The following is an 18,265-nucleotide window of genomic DNA, read 5'->3' on the forward strand; positions in this document are numbered from 1 at the left end:
AGACTTCAATGACTGACTTCATTTTTTTGTGATTGGATCCTTAACACCTCTTCAGGTACCTGAAAATTTTATGCTTCCTCAGGATATACATGTGGTGAGGAATAACTGCTTTAAGACAGTCTTGTGGAAGACTCTATGTACATACTTTTAACTTCCACTAGCCATGCTCAATGCATAAAAAACTGCATTGTTTGAACAATGCTTTTTGGAGAGAAAATCTGAAATCTCAGACAAATGCAAACCCATCTGACAAAATGCATATGTTAAACTGTATTTTTAATATAGATTTCAATTCTGATTTAATAATTCATAGCTCTGTTTACTTAGAAAAGTTAGTTAACCTCTGTGCATATCACTTTTTTTCTCCCATGAGACAAATAAGATAATACATATGAAATATCTAATATAATTCTTTGCACAAAGTAAGCATTTATTATTTGTAGATAATTTGTGTCACTCAAAAGATATATACCAATAACATTAATAAAAATCAAAACAAATAAGAGAAGAAAGTAGATTTCTTGTAACATTTTGTTACAAGGATAATGATCATCAAAGCAAGCTTTATTTAAGGTTACTTTATATATATATTATAATTATATATATAATTTTATAATGCATATATATTTCTTTTTTTTTTTGGAGAGAGAGAGAGAGTGAGCATGCGCACACAAGTGAGAGCATGGGGAGCAGCAGAGGGAGAGAGAGAGAGAGTCTTAAGCAGGCTCCATGCCCAGCACAAAGCCTGACAGGGACTCAATCTCATGACCCTAAGATCATGACCTGAGCCAAAATCAAGAGTCAGGTGCTTAACCTACTGAGCCACCCAGGTGCCCTTAGTTTTATTTAAGGTTAAATCAAAATGTTTATTCGTGATTAAAACATTGAATGAAAATTTGAAGGTTAAACTTTGAAAGGTCTAATGCATAATAAAAGCGATAATGTAGCATTGATATTACTTATCCAAAACCTCATTTATATAAAGAAGAAGTAAGAATTAGTGTTGGGACTGAAAAGACAATGAAACATGGAACACTCTTCATGTTGCATCCAAAGTTATGAAAAGGCATTCTTCTAATATGATTATGATAACAGGAAACAACATTTACATATAGTTGAACTAAACATTTAGAATTTTTAATGATTTCATTACCTGATCATAGCTACCTGTCTAACTCCTGCATACCCACTGACATGCTTTTAATATAACATTGATTAAATTGTTCAATTGCAGAAATATAATATAGTGCTTTCTTCCAACTACATGTTTTGTGATATCGCTGTTATATATCATGTAATAATTTAGTTGGGAGAGCATTAGAAGAAATCAACAACTTTCTCTTTGACACTACTTTTCTAAATGTAGCTGAATAGAGGAAAAATATAGGTTAAATTTTTGGTGAACACTGGGAAAATTTACGGGGCTATTAGGCTTCCTTTTGACCTTTAAATAAATGAAATACACATAATTTAGAACTCTGTGTTTCTACACCTATAATTGGTGAGAGATTTTAGAGTGACTGAAAATTTCCTGTATAGTAGATATTATTAGTTAACAAGAAGGAATATAGGTTTACCCAGTTCCTTTCATGAGTTATAATAAACATATTAGATTTATTATCAGAATCAAATAGTAATTTAAGATTATTCTTGAGTTGTAATTGTACTTTAATTGAATATATTTTCTGAAATCAAAAAGTAACTTTTGCTTTGGTTGCTATTTGAAGCTTTGAAATTTTACAACTTAACATACCCCCATAACCTGTAAATTTAAAACTAAAAGCAATATTACTCAAAAAGGGCAAAGAATACATTTAAAAATGAGATGGATTTAAAAAATAATTCACATGAGCCAGTAAATTCTCTTTTTCATGATTTTGTTTCAACATTTTCCTGCTTCTGAAAATGTCAAATCATGTAATGTGCCAAAATTGTGACCCATAAGATTCTTAAGCTCAGTCTTTAATTATCTAGAACACAAGAAAAAGAGACCAAATATCCAAATAATTTTCATAAATGTACTTTGAGGTAGCCCAGGTGGCTCAGTTGGTTAAGCATCTGCCTTTGGCTCAGGTCATGATCCCGGGGTCCTGGGATTGATTCCCACATCGGGCTCCCTGCTCCACGGGGAATCTGCTTCTCACTCTGCCTCTGACCCTCCCTGCCCCCTGCTTGTGCTTTCTCTCTCTCTCAAATAAATAAATAAAATCTTAAAAAATATAAAATAAATGTACCTATGAAGCATGAGTAATTTATGATGTGTTATAATATTTACATTGAAGCAGAACATAGTAACCATGTTATAAAATAGCGTAACTTTTAAAGCACAGAAATTCATGATGCTAGAAGCAAATAATACATAGTCTAGCTAGCAGAGTGACCCACATTGCCTTCTGCAAATGCTATTAGCAAAATCTCTGTATGTAAACACAATGCTACCTTTTTAGTATTCTAAAGATAAAAGTTAAGTGTGCAAAGTAAGTAATAATCCCAAATTCTATATATGATACTTGAAATACAGCTTGAATTTAAACATGAGTTATGATACATAACATTTAAAATAATATAACATTTAAATTAATTCTACTTTCTTGTAAATAGAAATAAATATGTTCTGAGCATACGTATCTTCTTCACTAATTAAACAGCAGCATTTACGGTGTTTTTTTTTTCAGATTTGTAAATTCTAATAAAGCTTCTATCATTTACTTGCCACAACTTGTTCCAAGATACTCAGAATATAGTACTTAGTAACATGCAACCAAATAAAACTCTCAAAGACAATCTTTTTTAAGAAAATATTTTAGTTTTGTCTATATTTTTTAGTTTTTATAGAGGTTTACGTTTCTAAAAGAACAGTTTATTGTCTCATTAAGGACAAAATATAATTGTTCTTCATGTTTCCACTTTTTGTCACTCTCCACTCCATTCCTAAATGGGAGTCAACATGGCCCTTCAAAGAGGTCCACACTCCCTATGGAGGTATCCAAAGGCCTCCACAATCAGATTCTTCACTATCTCACACCACATAATTGTTTAGTACGCTCTAGATCCATTCACTTTACCGGTGTCCCTTGAACAGTGGGTGTTTGTACTACCTGTGTGGAATATTTTTCCCCAAATCTTCACAAGGGTGGTTATTTCTTGGCACTTGATTTCAACTCAGAAGATCACAAGGGAGGCCTCCTCTGATACCCACTATAAAGTAGACCCTCAGTATAGGCCCTTCATTATGCTCTTTCACATTAGTATAATGAATTTTTCCTCACAGAATTTGTCACTATATGAAATTATTTACTTATTTATTTATTAGTTCTCTACCTCTATCAGAGTAGCGGAATAATCCACACTGCTGACAGTCCTTGCCATGCAGAAACCTCTCAATAAATATTTCCCCAGCAAGTGAATGAAAGTAAATGAAAGGAAGGAGAATTAGAGTGGGAATTAGCTCTGTGGACATATTAGCTGTGTGAATAAGAAGTTGAAGAAAGTAATTTAGTCTTACTTGATTTCTCTTTGCTTTTTTTTTTTTTTTAAGATGAGGGTGCTTTTGAATTAAGTAACTTGAAAGTACCTTCTATACAGTTGTCAATTAACATATCTTGTGTATGTATTCTCTAAAAGTTTAATATAGACAGACAATTTTAGGTTGGTAATAATGCTCTTAGTCAAAGTATAGCCATATGTCATTCCTTCTGTAGAAGGTGGTTGGATGATATAAGAGAAGTATAAAATATTTTTTATAAAAAAGAGAAAATGATTCTGTCTTACACGCAAGGCAGATATGCAGTGCTCACTCTGACAAAACATACTAGTTGAGTAACATTTCATAGACAATTATCTTAAGTGATAGCCATTAAATAATTTATAGTGTTCCTTTACAAATGTAGTTTTAATTAAAATATATGAACTTGTTTCTTTTTTTAAGATTTTATTTATTTATTTATTTGAAAGAGAGAGAGAGAAAAACAGCATGAGAGGGGAAAGGGTCAGGGGGAGAAGCAGGCTCCCCGCTGAGCCGGGAGCCCGATGTGGGACTCGATCCCAGGACTCCGGGATCATGACCTGAGCCGAAGGCAGTCGCTTAACCAACTGAGCCACCTAGACGCCCTAAAAATATATGAACTTGTTGAGTAGGTCGTAACAATCTTTCTTTAGTTGTATTAACTATCCCTACTTTTTCTCCTGTCATTCATCAAGTCTTAATTCTTTATTTGGTTGAACATACAGAAAGAATTCATATTTGTAGGACATCTTTTAAAGAGTTATACATATGATTTTAAACAGAAAGAGTTAAGCATTATTCGAAAATGTAGAAAGAACGGAAGTAGATTCTCTAGTTTCCTCCTATAAAAGATTTGATTACAAATGATGAATTTGGGGTGAGACCTACCTTCGTGGATGGTCCAAGTTTACAGTTTCTGACATTTATAACCTGTGGTTTAGGAGTATCAGCCTCTCTACCAAAAGAAGAAGTTGGAATACAACTGAGTGAGCCTGGAGCCTACATATCCCCAACATGGTCTAGCCTTCCTTGCCTGTTTATCTTTTTCACTTTCTATACCCATCCCTCTCACTTTTGAGTCTTCTTGCAGTTTCTCGGATGCACCCTGCTTTGATTTTTTTATGCACAGATAATTACAAATGCTGTTCTCTCTGCGTGGAATGCTTTCTACTTCCTTCTCTGTCTCCCCACAAAGCAGACCCTCTGACTAGGCTATTGTCCTGTTCTAAGTACTGATGAAATATCACTTTCTCTGGAAAGTCATCCTGTACCCTTCCTGCCTTCACACAGAATCAGGTTCCTTCAGCTATGAACTGTCAATACAATGTAGGCTCTTCCTTCACAGCATTTCACCCAGGTTTCTTGGGGTGGTGATTTGATTACTATTGGTATCCGTGAGTAGAGTACAAGCTATATAAATAGGACAGAACCTATGACTCAGTTTCCCATTTATTCCCCAAACAAAAACTAATGGCTGGTACATAGTAAGCATTCAATAAACATTTGGGAAATGTTTGAAATAAATTACTACCTAAATAAATAAATAAATAAATAACATCTAGTCTTTCTCTGTGTGCAACTATTTACTTAGAACATGATATTTACTGAGCATATAAGTCTGCTACACAAGCATTTGAAACAAGTCATGTTTTGGGCGCCTGGGTGGCTCAGTTGGTTAAGCGACTGCCTTCGGCTCAGGTCATGATCCTGGAGTCCCGGGATCGAGCCCCACAACGGGCTCCCTGCTCAGCAGGGAGTCTGCTTCTCCCTCCGACCCTCTTCCCTCTCGTGCTCTCTAACTCCCATTCTCTCTCTCTCAAATAAATAAATAAAAAAAAAGAAACAAGTAATGTTTTCATGCCTCCTCTTTTTAAAAATACTGTTGCTAGAGAACATTGACCAAGTGATTAGCCATGATGGAAACATAGATTGTACTTAATAATGCCTTTTCTTTTATTTTCCATACCTAATAATCTCAAAATTCTGTTGATTCCTCTACTTCATGTCTTTTGAGATCACTACCCACCTTTCACCCTTACTTACTCATTCTTTAGTGCCTTCATTCAACTCTTAGTTAAGGCAATAAGAATTTACTTCTCAATTCATTCAACATCTTCCACAATATGGCATTTGCAGTTTAAGCCCTTTTGATATTTAGGTCTGGGAGTAATATTTTCCAGCATTGGCTGACAGGAGAGAGTTAGAAGGTAATGACCTGGAGGATATTTATTATCTTTATGTACTCGGTCATCCGAGGACACTGTTACTAAAGAGACTAAAGAACGGTCACGAATCTCCCTTTCTTGATTTGTCCATCCTTCCTCTCTCAATGGAATGTACTAAGGGCATTATCCTGCCTTCATTTTTGCAAGGAGAATAATCCTTCTAGGACACAGAAAATGGAGATGAGGAAAAACAGATATTTTAGTCAGCGCACTGAGTATTTCCACAGGGGTTGCAGGAGTACTGAGCTGGTAGAAGCTTACTCTTATGTAAAACAAAGTTACATAAAAGCAACATGCAAGGCACTTTGTCACACCATTTTGCACAAATTCATTTAAATACAGCAGGATATTTATAAAATGTATTAAAATTTGAGCTAAAAACTTTTCAATTTTTAGAACTTGAATCTCACATATAAGGTAGTAGCAGTTTTCAGCAAGTATGTTCACTCATTTGAAAGAATACAGTTAATTAACTAAAAGGTTTAATTACTATTTTCTTTAAATATATTATTTCTTCTAGTGAGCAGTATATTAAGAACGTGATGTCTCCTTTATTTTTTGTTTTCCCAACAGTCCTTAAAAATAACACTTTGTGTGTAGTAGGTTCTCACTAAATTGGCATGGAGTTTTCATTTAAAGAGAGATTGAGTTTGAATTCACTATACAATAAACCTTAAAAAATATTGGAACATTTATGAATAACAATTTGCCTCAGATATCAGGCAGCTCACAATTGACAACTAAGACTTTGAAGTTTGGTCTATAATTGTAGATATGTATATTCCCCTATTGACATGGCCAAAGATAAAAGTAGTTTTCAATAAACACACACACACGTATTTGCAGCAAAACAAGATTAAGGCATTTCTTTTATGCTTGCTTGTTTATGCTTATTTTATCTGCAAAGATCACTCATTTGGTTTAACAGTATGAAAAATCCTTTACTCAAAATTTCTTCCCGGATCAACAAGCATATCTCCATTGGAAGCTGGTGTCCTATCTGACAGCTTGGTCACCAAATAAAATAAATTAGAGCACAGATCTTTTTTACTCTTTACCACATCGATTTTTTTCTCATAAAAGCTTATTTATTTACAAAGTATTACTTCATCTATATCTCTACACAATTATATATTTCTGATTGAAAAATCTAATAAAAAGGTAAATTATTTCTTGAAGCCAAAGGTACAAGTGCATGTTCTCATCCTCACATAGCTCATCTAAGGGTGGCAACTGAAGAACCATGTGAATAATCACACTCCAGTAATCCCAATGCTACCTGAAGTTAGCGGCTATCTTTCCTTAATCTCTGTAAGACTGTGTCATAGACACTTTGAATTAGTGCATTAATTTTTATAAATTTGATTAAATACTGAGTGTATGTTCTATGTTAAATGAAATAGGCATATTTCAATACTAATAACTTTATCATTTGTATCATACTATTTCTATGAGGAGATGGCTACTCAAAATGTCCAATTTTATCATCTGTTTGCAGCATGTCTTTTCCTGCTGGATTTTTTTCATCCAGTTCAAATATCACTAGTCAAGTGGAGAGTTTGTTGTGTTTCTTGTGTCAGCTGTTAGCTCTTAATTCATGATTTATGAGTCATCCTTGGAACATAGAAAGCCACTCATTAAAATTAAGCATCATCACTCTGCATTGATTTTTGTCAGGTGCATAATGTGTCTTTGAGACAGATTCCTGATTCTTGTCAATGCACATTTGGAAAGCTGAGCAATAAATGGGTGGGGGGAGAAAATATCTCTTGGATAAAAATCCAATATAAAATTCTTGTCTTATTTAGATTAATGAAGAATGACAATAATAACACATATAGGTAATCACTATATCCAGCCTCCCAAAACATTTCATCATATTGAATAACTCCAAGGTGGCTTTTTAAAAAATTGTATAATAAGAGATAAAAATAAGGTTTTAAAACATTCATAGAAAAGTTGTCAGTGAGCATAAATAACCCATAAATTAATACAATAATAAATAATAATAAAACCCTGGGTCCAAAAGACCTGACCTCCCTTCTCCCCATTTTTTCCTCATTGTGCTCCAAATATCTACAACAATAGCTGACTGATGGTAGATTCCAGTAAATGTTTATCATTGTGTCACTAGTTTATTCTGGGTGTGTTTCTGAAATATAAAATACTCTTTCCTGAATGCAAACATAATTTATATCACAGTATACAAAGGAGAATAAACAGAGGACACATGACTACTAAATGTAATGTGGTATCCTGAATGAGATCCAAGGGGGAAAGAAAAGAAATTAAGGAATAGCTGAGGAAATTTGAATAAAGTATGGACTTCGATTAATAATAACGTAGCAATATTGGCTCATTAATTATGGGAAATTTACCATAATTACTTAAAAGATTATAATGGAGGAAACTGAGCATTGGTTATACAAGGCTATTTATCTTATCTTTGCAATAATTCTGTAAATCTAAAACTGTTCTAAAAATTGTATTAAAATGAGGTTTAAAACAGGAATCATCATTAATAAGTGTCCTGACCAATTCTTGCAGGGCTGCTACTCCATACATGGTGTAGAATTCTAGCATGTTTTAGATGCCTTGCTTCCCTCTTGCCTTCTGACTATTGCACTGGCCCTCAGGTGTGAGAGTAGGAGCTGTGGCTATTACCGTCTTACTCTTCTCATAGCTCATGCAAATAATGACATGGGAAAGAAGGGAAAAGAGCTAAGGAAATAAATCTTCTCAAATTCAATTGCCTGCCAATGAAACATGGAGAAATAAGGTTTTCTTTTTGCCATCAATATAGATTATGTGATTATTTTAATATATGGATTATAAATATACTACATAGAATAAAATCATCAAATTTAAATATAAAACTCTTGGTTGCAAAATAGTCATGATGCATTCAATGCACATATGTGCATGATCTAAGACTGAGTACTGGATTTATTTTTCTCAATGTTGCAGAAGTAGAAATTTTAAGTAAAATTTTGTCAAGGTTTATTCAGGAATTGAGGTTTTTTTTCTTTCCATACCTGCAAACTAACAAATTAGTTTTCTATAATATCATGAATGCTGACAGAAGACACTGGACTCCTAGGTCAGAGACAAATGACTTTATTATTCCTGCATTAGCAGTAGACACAGTATCAGTACTTGCACCAGTTCCTCAAGTTCTAATTCCCCCATGGAGACTTGAAGAGGACCAAATGGCACCTGACACATAATGAAGAGAATTTCAGGAAAGAAATCCCAAGTTTAAGGAACATGAATCTTTTATAATGAGCTGTATATTCATCAGAGTTCTCTAGAGAAACAAAACCAATAGAAGATTAGATGCAGATATAGACAGAAGATTGGCTCACATGATTAAGGCATCTGACGAATCCCAAAATTTACAGGGTGAGTCTGCAAGCTGGGGAACCAGGAAAGCCATTGATGATGTAGTTCCATCCTGAAAGGTGTCAGGCTCAAGAACCAAGACTAGCTAATGTTTCAGTTCAAATCTAAGGGCAGAAAAAAGCCAATGTCACAGTTTGAAGGTTTTTGAACAGGAGAAACTCTCTCTTACTTGCAGGAGTATCAATCTTTTTGTTTTATTCAGGCCTTCCTCTAATCAGGTGGGGCCCACCCACATTCAGGAGAGCAATCTCTTTTGTTCAGTCTACTGATTCAAATGTTCACTTATATATGGAACATGAGGAATAGCAGGGAGGACCACAGGGGGAGGGAGGGAAAACTGAATGGTAAGAAATCAGAAAGGGAGACAAACGATGAGAGAACGGGACTCCAGGAAACAAACTGAGGGTTACAGAAGGGAGGGGGGTGGGGGATGGGGTGGCCGGGTGATGGGCATTAAGGAGGGCACGTGTTGTGATGAGCACTGGGTGTTATACGCAACTAATGAATTGTTGAACACTACATCAAAAACTAAGGATGTATTTATATGCTAGCTAACTGAACATAAAAAAATATAAAATAAAATAATAAAATAAAATATATTTATCTCACCCACAAACACTCTCTCAGACATACCCAGAATCATGCTTAACTATATTTGGACTTTTGTGTCCCAGTCAAGTTGACACATAAAATTAACCGTCACAAGCCATTAGCCAGCATAAATTTTACTCCTAAAGAGACATTCTTTTTTTTTTTAAGATTTTTTATTTTATTTTTCTTTTTTCTTTTTTGTTTATTTGACAGAGAGAGCACAGGTAGGCAGAGCAGCAGGCAGAGGGAGAGGGAGAAGCAGGCTCTCCGCTGAGCAGGGAGCCCAATGCAGGGCTCGATCCCAGGACCCTGGGATCATGACCTGAGCTGAAGGCAGAAGCTTAACTGACTAAGCCACCCAGGAATCCCCTAAGGAGACATTCTTTTTATTTCATCTGAAACTGTTATTTGCTCTATTAGGAAACATTAAATCTATCTTCCAAGACTGTTCACTTTGAACGCATCTTTGGAATGACAGTCCAGACCAAAGGCAGGTGCTCCTCCCACAAGGCACAGAGGCCATGAAGACCATGGAGACCAAGAAACCACAGAGAATAGTTTACCAACAAATTTGAAGAGCATTTGTATCCACATTTAACTTGGAACACTTAAACAAAATGTGTATTCACATCTTTAATATATTGCTTTCAGAGTTTTATGTGAGACCTGAATTACAAACTTATACAGTTAGGAAAGGTTATGTAACATGCTACCCAAACTACATATGCAAGTACTAACAAAAGTTGCAAAAGTTTGAAAACTTACCAGTAATTCTGTGTATAAATGTGCCTATGGCACTACAGTTATAGAGAAGTGATTTGCTAGGGCATTTCAAATCTTAATTTTGAAACCCAATTTTAGGTATAATATTCCCATAGTGTGCTATAAAAACACTCCATCTTCTTTATTTGTATATAGTTTCCATACAGAGAGTATTCAGTTAATGTTACATAAATGTTTCATGTTTCACTCGTATCATATAAATAACAAATTAGATCATGAAATTCCATGTGGATGAATGGCCATTTCTCCAAGTTACCTGAAAAATAAAAGCATAATAAAGTGATATGCTTCCTTCTAATAATGCCCAAGTTAAAAATATTGCAGACTACATCTGTTAAGGAATACAAGTTTTGCTACCATCTTTCAACAGCTTTTGGAAGGTCTAAGAGCGTATTCACATTAGAGGAGGTTTTTGTTTGGGTGTATCTGAAAACTTAATTTAGGGAAGACTGAATATCAGCTCTGATTTTCAACTTCATATTTAATTTTCTTATCTGCAATATGTTTCCTTCCCAAACCATGAAGATGTTTTATTCCCATATAAATATATTCCCCAATACTATTTTTGATGAAATTAGATATGCTAACTAAAATGAAGTTTGTTCCTGAAGATATTAAGTCCCAGGTTCCAAGTTGTGTTTTCCTATGAGATGAGTAGTTTTCCATAGTTTCAAAGAAAGGTCTGTGACAAAATAAGAAAAGACACATGGTGTAGGCTTGAGTTGACATGTTCAGTGTGAAGCTGAACTTGCATAGAACTGACCACTGTAGCCACAGCTAGAATCAGTTAAGCCAAATGGATGTGACTATGGTGACCAGAAGAAAAAGCTATAGTCTACTCTTGTGCTAAATTTACTTCAAATTTAAATTCATTTTGTCACTAGGTCTCCAAGAAAGTGGTTAGCTGGGATCTAAAAATAACTTCATAAAAGATGGTTATCCGAACAAAGTTTCTGTTCTCATGAAAATTAGACTGGTATTGGTGAGTAATAATCAAATACATATACTATATGCAATATATCATTCTGGTGGTAGATGAGAATAAACATTCTGATGAATATACAGCAAATATGGGGATTATAATGGTGGTATTGGCATGGATGGTGGTGAGGTTTTGTAAATCTAGCCCTCTAAATAGACTGGTCTGTTAAATGACAAAGTTTTGATTTACTAGTCTCTCAATCCCTGGGTCTAGAACAACTACAAACAGAAAACTCAGTTATCGTGTAGTGCATAAGAGAATGGATATAATGAAACCCACTCAGTACATTTTGAAGGAGGTGTATTTATCTTCTACAAATGGAAAATGACATTTCATTTTTAACTTAGAAAACATGTTTAAAGTTTTTGCTAAGCAGAAAATGCACTATAGTATTTTCACTTGATCATATGTTAGCATAGCTGAAAAAAAAAAAACATGTAAATAGAACAGGCTGATTGCATAGATTAGTACTCAATCTCTTCTTACGACTCCACTTGCATTTCATCATGAAACAGAGAAGCCTTTGAGAATTGAAAGATCTCAGCTTACTCTTGGTTACATACTTACCCCATTGATGAAACAGTATTACAAAGCACCTGCATATTTTCAAAATGTTTTGCTTTACAGTTTGAGAGAGACTGTAAGAATGTGTGCGTGTGTTATGGCCACAGATAACCAGGTACAAGAACGAGAAAGAGAACATTGCAATGAATTATTATTAGTGATTTCTCAGCTGAGTTTCCTATAGATGATATCATACATCCTGTCACTACAGAAGAGAACATCTAGAAATCAGGCATAGAACAATGGGTAACAGTTTAATACCTCAAGAGTTTTCAGTAGCATTTTGGGAGGATACTGTTGCCAGGGAACAATGTGGCAGCTATCATCTAGATAACCTTGGGGAAATAATGGCTTCCATCGCATATGTAAGTCTCCCTAACATTGATGAACCGTTTTCGCACAGCTAAAAGATCGTCCCTTTTTAAAGAAAATAAGGACTTTCTGTTATTAATTTTATAAGAGAAATCACTCACCTGAAATAAATAATAATTTACATTTAGTGGCTGATAAAGAAGAGAAATTTCAGTTTTGCCATCTGTGTCAGAGTCAAATTAAAAAAAAAATACACGCAACAATAAAAGCAAACCTCAGAAATAACACTAAAACCAAACAATAGATGTAGAATTGCAATCTAAAAAGATAAATCATACACATACCAATATATACAATGCCTTCAGCCCATTACTTGAAAACCAAGTCATTTATTTTTCTGGCTAACGGAAGTAGGTTAAACTATGGTTAGCCAATTCCTGTGGAGAAATGTGCATATTTGGACATGCAGAGAATGAATAAACCTAAAAATTGCTAAAATCAGTAAAAAAAATAAATTATTGTGGATCTTCCTCAAAGTTCACTTATCTGGCTTTATCTTACAAAACCATTTTCCATCTCTAGGACATCTGGGTGGCTCAGTCGGTTAAGCGTCTGCCTTCGGCTCAGGTCGTGGTCCTGGGGTCCTGGGATCGGGTCCCGCATCGGGCTCCTTGCTCAGTGGGGAATCTGCTTCTCCCTCTGCTGCTCTTCCTGCTTGTGCTCTCTCTCACTATGTCAAATAAATAAATAAATAAATAAAATAAAAATAAATAAATAAATAAAAATAAAATTTATCCTCTCTGGTTTAATTTTATCACCATTTTGGATGCTGGTATTAGTTTTGAATGATGAGCTTTTCATAGCAAATTATGCTTTAGTTTTTTAGAGGGTTTCCACCTTTCATATTCTTTGGTTTATTATTCGAAATGATTAGACTCCCAAACTCTTTCTGAAATTAGATACATTTACTTTTCATATAATATGTAATAAAGAACATATGCATTATATATTTTATATTACATATTTGTGTATTAAATATCCTTGAGTTAGATTTTTCTCCTTTCACTCTCTCAATACCAGCTTTTGAGAAAGCAGTCTCCATAGAAAAAGTGTGACTAACCTGAGAACACGAGGCTGTGGGAAGCCCAAGCCACTGAAGAAGACATGGAATATCAGACACCGTGTGGATAGAGAGATCAGTGGACACCAAGGTTCCACCAAAAGAGTGAAGAAGCTGTATTGGACATGGAAACTCCAACACTAAGCACCCCAGGTGATGGAGGTCAGTCAGAAATTAACGACCAAACAACCCCTAGATTCTGATATACCATGAACAAAATTAAAGGTTGTTTTAGTCATTGTTTGGGGATGGTTTATTAAGCAGTAATATATAAATGAAACATACCATGTCTGATATAATGAGCACACATGAATTCTTCTGTCACAGATTTCACTGTGTTCACTCTCTGTTTTACCCAAGGGACTGAAGGCACTATCCTCCCCAGTGTCTCCTCAAAACCTGAGTCCTGGGTCTGTACAAACATCCTGATAAGTCTTGAGCCTGTAACAAAAAATACAAGACAAACAAACATATTTTGGTCTCACTTAACACACATATTGGGGATTGAATTAAGTTTTAATCTCCAGGCATTTAAATTAGAGGCCAATCTATATGGGTGTGGTGGCCAGAAACCTGTAGGTTCTTCCCTCTCCCTGGACCCAACTTTGGCTGCTCTGGGAACCCTGGCATTGCTAGAGGCCTTAAGTGGCTCAGTGTTAAACCCCTTCCTGAAGAAATACTAAGTAAATTGTTTATTCACTGTATTCTGTGTAAAAGTGTCGAAAAATTTGACTTAAATGTTCCAAAGGCACCTGAAATTCATCATGGTCTAAACTGGATAGATCATCTCCCTAAATCTGCTTACACTTTTCCATTTTTTTTCTTATCTACACGTTAAGTAAACTAGGACCAACTCCTTTCTCTTCTATTGCCTTGTCTTGATAATTCAATAACTCTCAAATTTGTCATCAATTTTTTCCTCATTATTTCCTCAATGCATTGTTGTTTTCTCCATTCCCACTATCACTGACTTCATTCTAAGATGCATCTCTTTATATATAAATTATTAAGTAGATTCATATCTGCTCTTCAATAGTCTATCATTTCACAGATATTCGCAGCTACATTAATAAGACAATTTATTATGTTGTATATGGATTTACAATCCACTAATAATTCTTCCTGACATGGAGAGTTCATTAAAGGAAACAACACATGCCAAAATAACATCTAAAAATATTACTATTATGTATGGTAGGACCTACATTCCTTTTCATAATCTTGTCCTGGTGTTTTTTGGTTTTGTTTCTTTTTTTTGTTTCTTTTCTTTCTTCCTAAACACTTTTCTATTCTAATTGTTTGCTCAAATCAAAGGGAGCAGTGATTTCTTAATTTTACAAAGTTCATTCACAACTTCAGACCTTTGCATGTCAACTTGCCTTGGCCTGAAACACCACATTTTGATTTTGTACGTTTTCATTAATCAGCCTCCATTTATCTCTCATTTCATCGAGAAAACGTCTCCGGTTCTCTGCATAATTTTTTAGTGATCATCCAACGTATTACCCACTGTAAATAATCACAACAAAGATGGAAGTGACTGTTTATCTGTTAGTTTATCTTTATCTATCCAGCATGTGTGGTAAATATTCCAGAAATATTTGCTAAAGCAGAGAATAATCAAATTAATTTACTGCCATCTTAATTGATCTCATGGTTAATGTTCTAATACATTAACTAATTAATCTACAATACTTGGAAATCTACAATACTTGGAAAGTGCCTGCCTGCCTTCCTTAAATGCAACAATGATTCTCTTTTTTTTTTCTTTGCATCTCAAAGAATCTTTAAATCTTTAAGGGATTTGGAAACTTCTATTTAAAAAAAAAACAAACACTTCTTATGCTTGGAGAAATTGCTTGCCTAAGGCCACATAACCAGTAAAAAGCAGATTATCACATTCCGGAAAGATCTGTCTACTGAATAATCGCTATTTCTGTTTTAAAAAGTGGGTGACTTTCTTTTGTCTTGCCGCATAACGAATTGCCACGAACTTAACATCTTAGAGCAATATGTATTTATTATCTCTCGAGTTCCATGATCCTCTGTTCAGGATCTCACAAGATTGTATGTATTCAAGATGTTAGCTGAGTTTGGGTCTCATCCTAGACACAGGATCCTCTTGGTTGGCAGAATGCAGTTCCTTGTAGGTAGATCTCCTGGTGACTTGTTCTTTCAAGGACAACAGGAAATGATCTCCTTTGCTTCTGGTCTATCCTTGTTGAATGCCTCAACTGATTGGGTCACAGCTACTAGGGCTGAAAACCCTTTGGATTAGTTTATACTGAACTGATTAGGGACTTTAACTCCATCTGCAAAATCCCTTTGCCAGATAAGATAACATAATCATGGGAGTGAGAGCCCATCATATTCTCAGCTTGCCTCCCCCTTCAGGGATTTGTTCAATTTGCGCTTTCCCAGCTCCTGAAGATGAATAAGGTGATACTTTGCCTCAAGTGTAGCAGCTTCAGACAGTGAGGACCAGAGGACAGAAATGGTAGGAAACAAGCAGTGGAATGCAAGAAGCTCTCACTTTGAGGCCTGTTGGAAAGGATTGAAATCCCAACTCTGGCACCTATTAGTGGGAAGTCCTCAGGTTAGTCATTTACCACTTCTGAACTTCATTTTCTCTTGGGCAAAACAAAGAAAATAGCACCTACCAGGATGAGTTGGTTTTAGGATGTAAGATCACAAACTAAGATATGTGCACAGATATCTATATTTTTTAATATATATGCACATATTTTTCTCGGACAAATAGTTTATTATTCCTTAATTCAGTGTTCATAAACCTTTATATAACATAATTACCATGAGTAACAAGTCAAATGTAAATTGTAAACTGTAGATATTTTTTTAAGATATTATTTATTTATTAGAAAGAAAAAGAGCATGAGCAGCGGTGGGGGCAGGGGAGGGGGAGGGGCAGAGGGAGAGGGAGAGGGAGAAGCAGATTCTCACCTGAGCAGAGAGCCAGATGCTGGGCACCATCCCAGGACCCTGGGATCATGACCTAAGCCAAAGGCAGATGCTTAACCAACTGAGCCACCCAGGCACCCCTGTAAACTGTAGTTTTTATCCAAGTATTTAAAACCCTAGCTTATATTTTTCCTAATATTAATTTTGCAACACTAACCTTTATTTCTTAGTTTTCCCATTATCATGAAATGAGAAAAGATCAGTGTACCATAGCAAAGGGTCTGTAAGGGGTGAAATTTTTTCAATAATTCTCATCTTCTCAAAGCATATGGAAAAGATTCTGAAAGAAGCTGATAGGAGACATAATACTTTGTTTAGGCAAGTATAGGTTTTGTTTGTTTATTTAAACACGCCGTTGTAATTTTTCAGGTCTGGGCACAACGTGTTATTAACAAGAATAGTAATTTTTGCAACTAGCTATTTGCAAACAAGGAAAAAATAAATGGTTTCTACCAACTTCCATATAGGTCGAGGACAAAAGCTACTAGACAAGTATCATGGTCCAGTTTTGAGGAATTTTCTTGAAATCAGAATAAAAATTATTATATATACATATTTTCCCCCACAAAGCATTCTGCAGGTAGTTCTGGGTGTTTCGAACGTGCAGAAAGTTTTAGAGTTAAATCATAATTTAAATCTTTTCCCAAAATTTGTTATTCCTTCCTTATATAACTCTTCTGTTTTTGTAAATTAATTTGTCTCTGGTAAACATCATAGAGATGTATTTACCTATCAAAGATATCTACCATTTTAATGGGCAAAATACATACATTTAAATTTATTGTTATTGCTTATATATTTTTTATAATTTCTCCATGCTTTATTATATTTGTTTACAATGGTTAATATTTGCTAATTCTTTTTTTAAATTAGTTTTTCCCATTCTGGTAAATGTTTTCTGACTTCTTTCTCATTTTTGCAAGTTAGAAGTTATATTACACTCCTTTTAAAAAATGCTACTGTATATTTTAATACTTATTATTTTGATAATTTGGTTTGCAATGTCTCCCATGGTGAGTGGGGAGGGCAGGCAGAGTGCTTTTAAAATAACCTGTTGTGTTTTTTCTGCAAATTATTAAATACTATTTGTTATTTAATAAAGAAAAATATTGAACATACAGAATATGAGAACTTGTAGTGACAATGATGACACTAGAGTTACCTTTTTCCCTGGATGACATATTTTAAATTAAAGCGGCCCTAGATTTTACAGATGACATAGATGAAGAGTGTGATTCAATTTCTTATCACTTCAATGCCTTTGATATTGGCCTACAAATATTGATGTTTTCCCAATGAGTTGAACAAATGTTAACAATCACTTTTAGAGTTGGAAAGTCATTGGCATTCAACATGAATTGTCATTTCTGCTTGTACTGCTGTTTTCATTTCTAGTAGCTTATGCAGTTATTTCTGTCAGCTCTAAGAGTTTTAAGGGTTTTTTTCTGATTTGGTGGTAAAAAAAAAAAGTTTATTTACATCTTCCAAATAAATCACTAAAGTTATTGAAACTTGGATTATGTGGAATGATTTCTAGGAAAGTGTTAACTATGTAGAAAGCCGATCATTTATTTTATTAACTAAGTGTTAATATAGTTCAATATAATTCATATCAACAGGATAAAGGTAAGTATTTGGGAACATGGATTATTAGTAATAAAGGGTTGGAAAATGGAAAGAAGCATTTTCTTCAACTTTCTGCAAGTATTTCAATCCCCGTTCTCTAATTCTAGTAACTTCTAATTTCTGGACTTAACTGGGTTAAAATATTGAAAATCAAATACTTTATAGTTATCTTTAAG

Source organism: Eumetopias jubatus, unplaced genomic scaffold (assembly GCF_037043125.1).
Source record: "Eumetopias jubatus isolate StellerSeaLion01/CBP00866 unplaced genomic scaffold, mEumJub1_p1.0 scaffold_5, whole genome shotgun sequence".
NCBI lineage: Eukaryota > Metazoa > Chordata > Mammalia > Carnivora > Otariidae > Eumetopias > Eumetopias jubatus.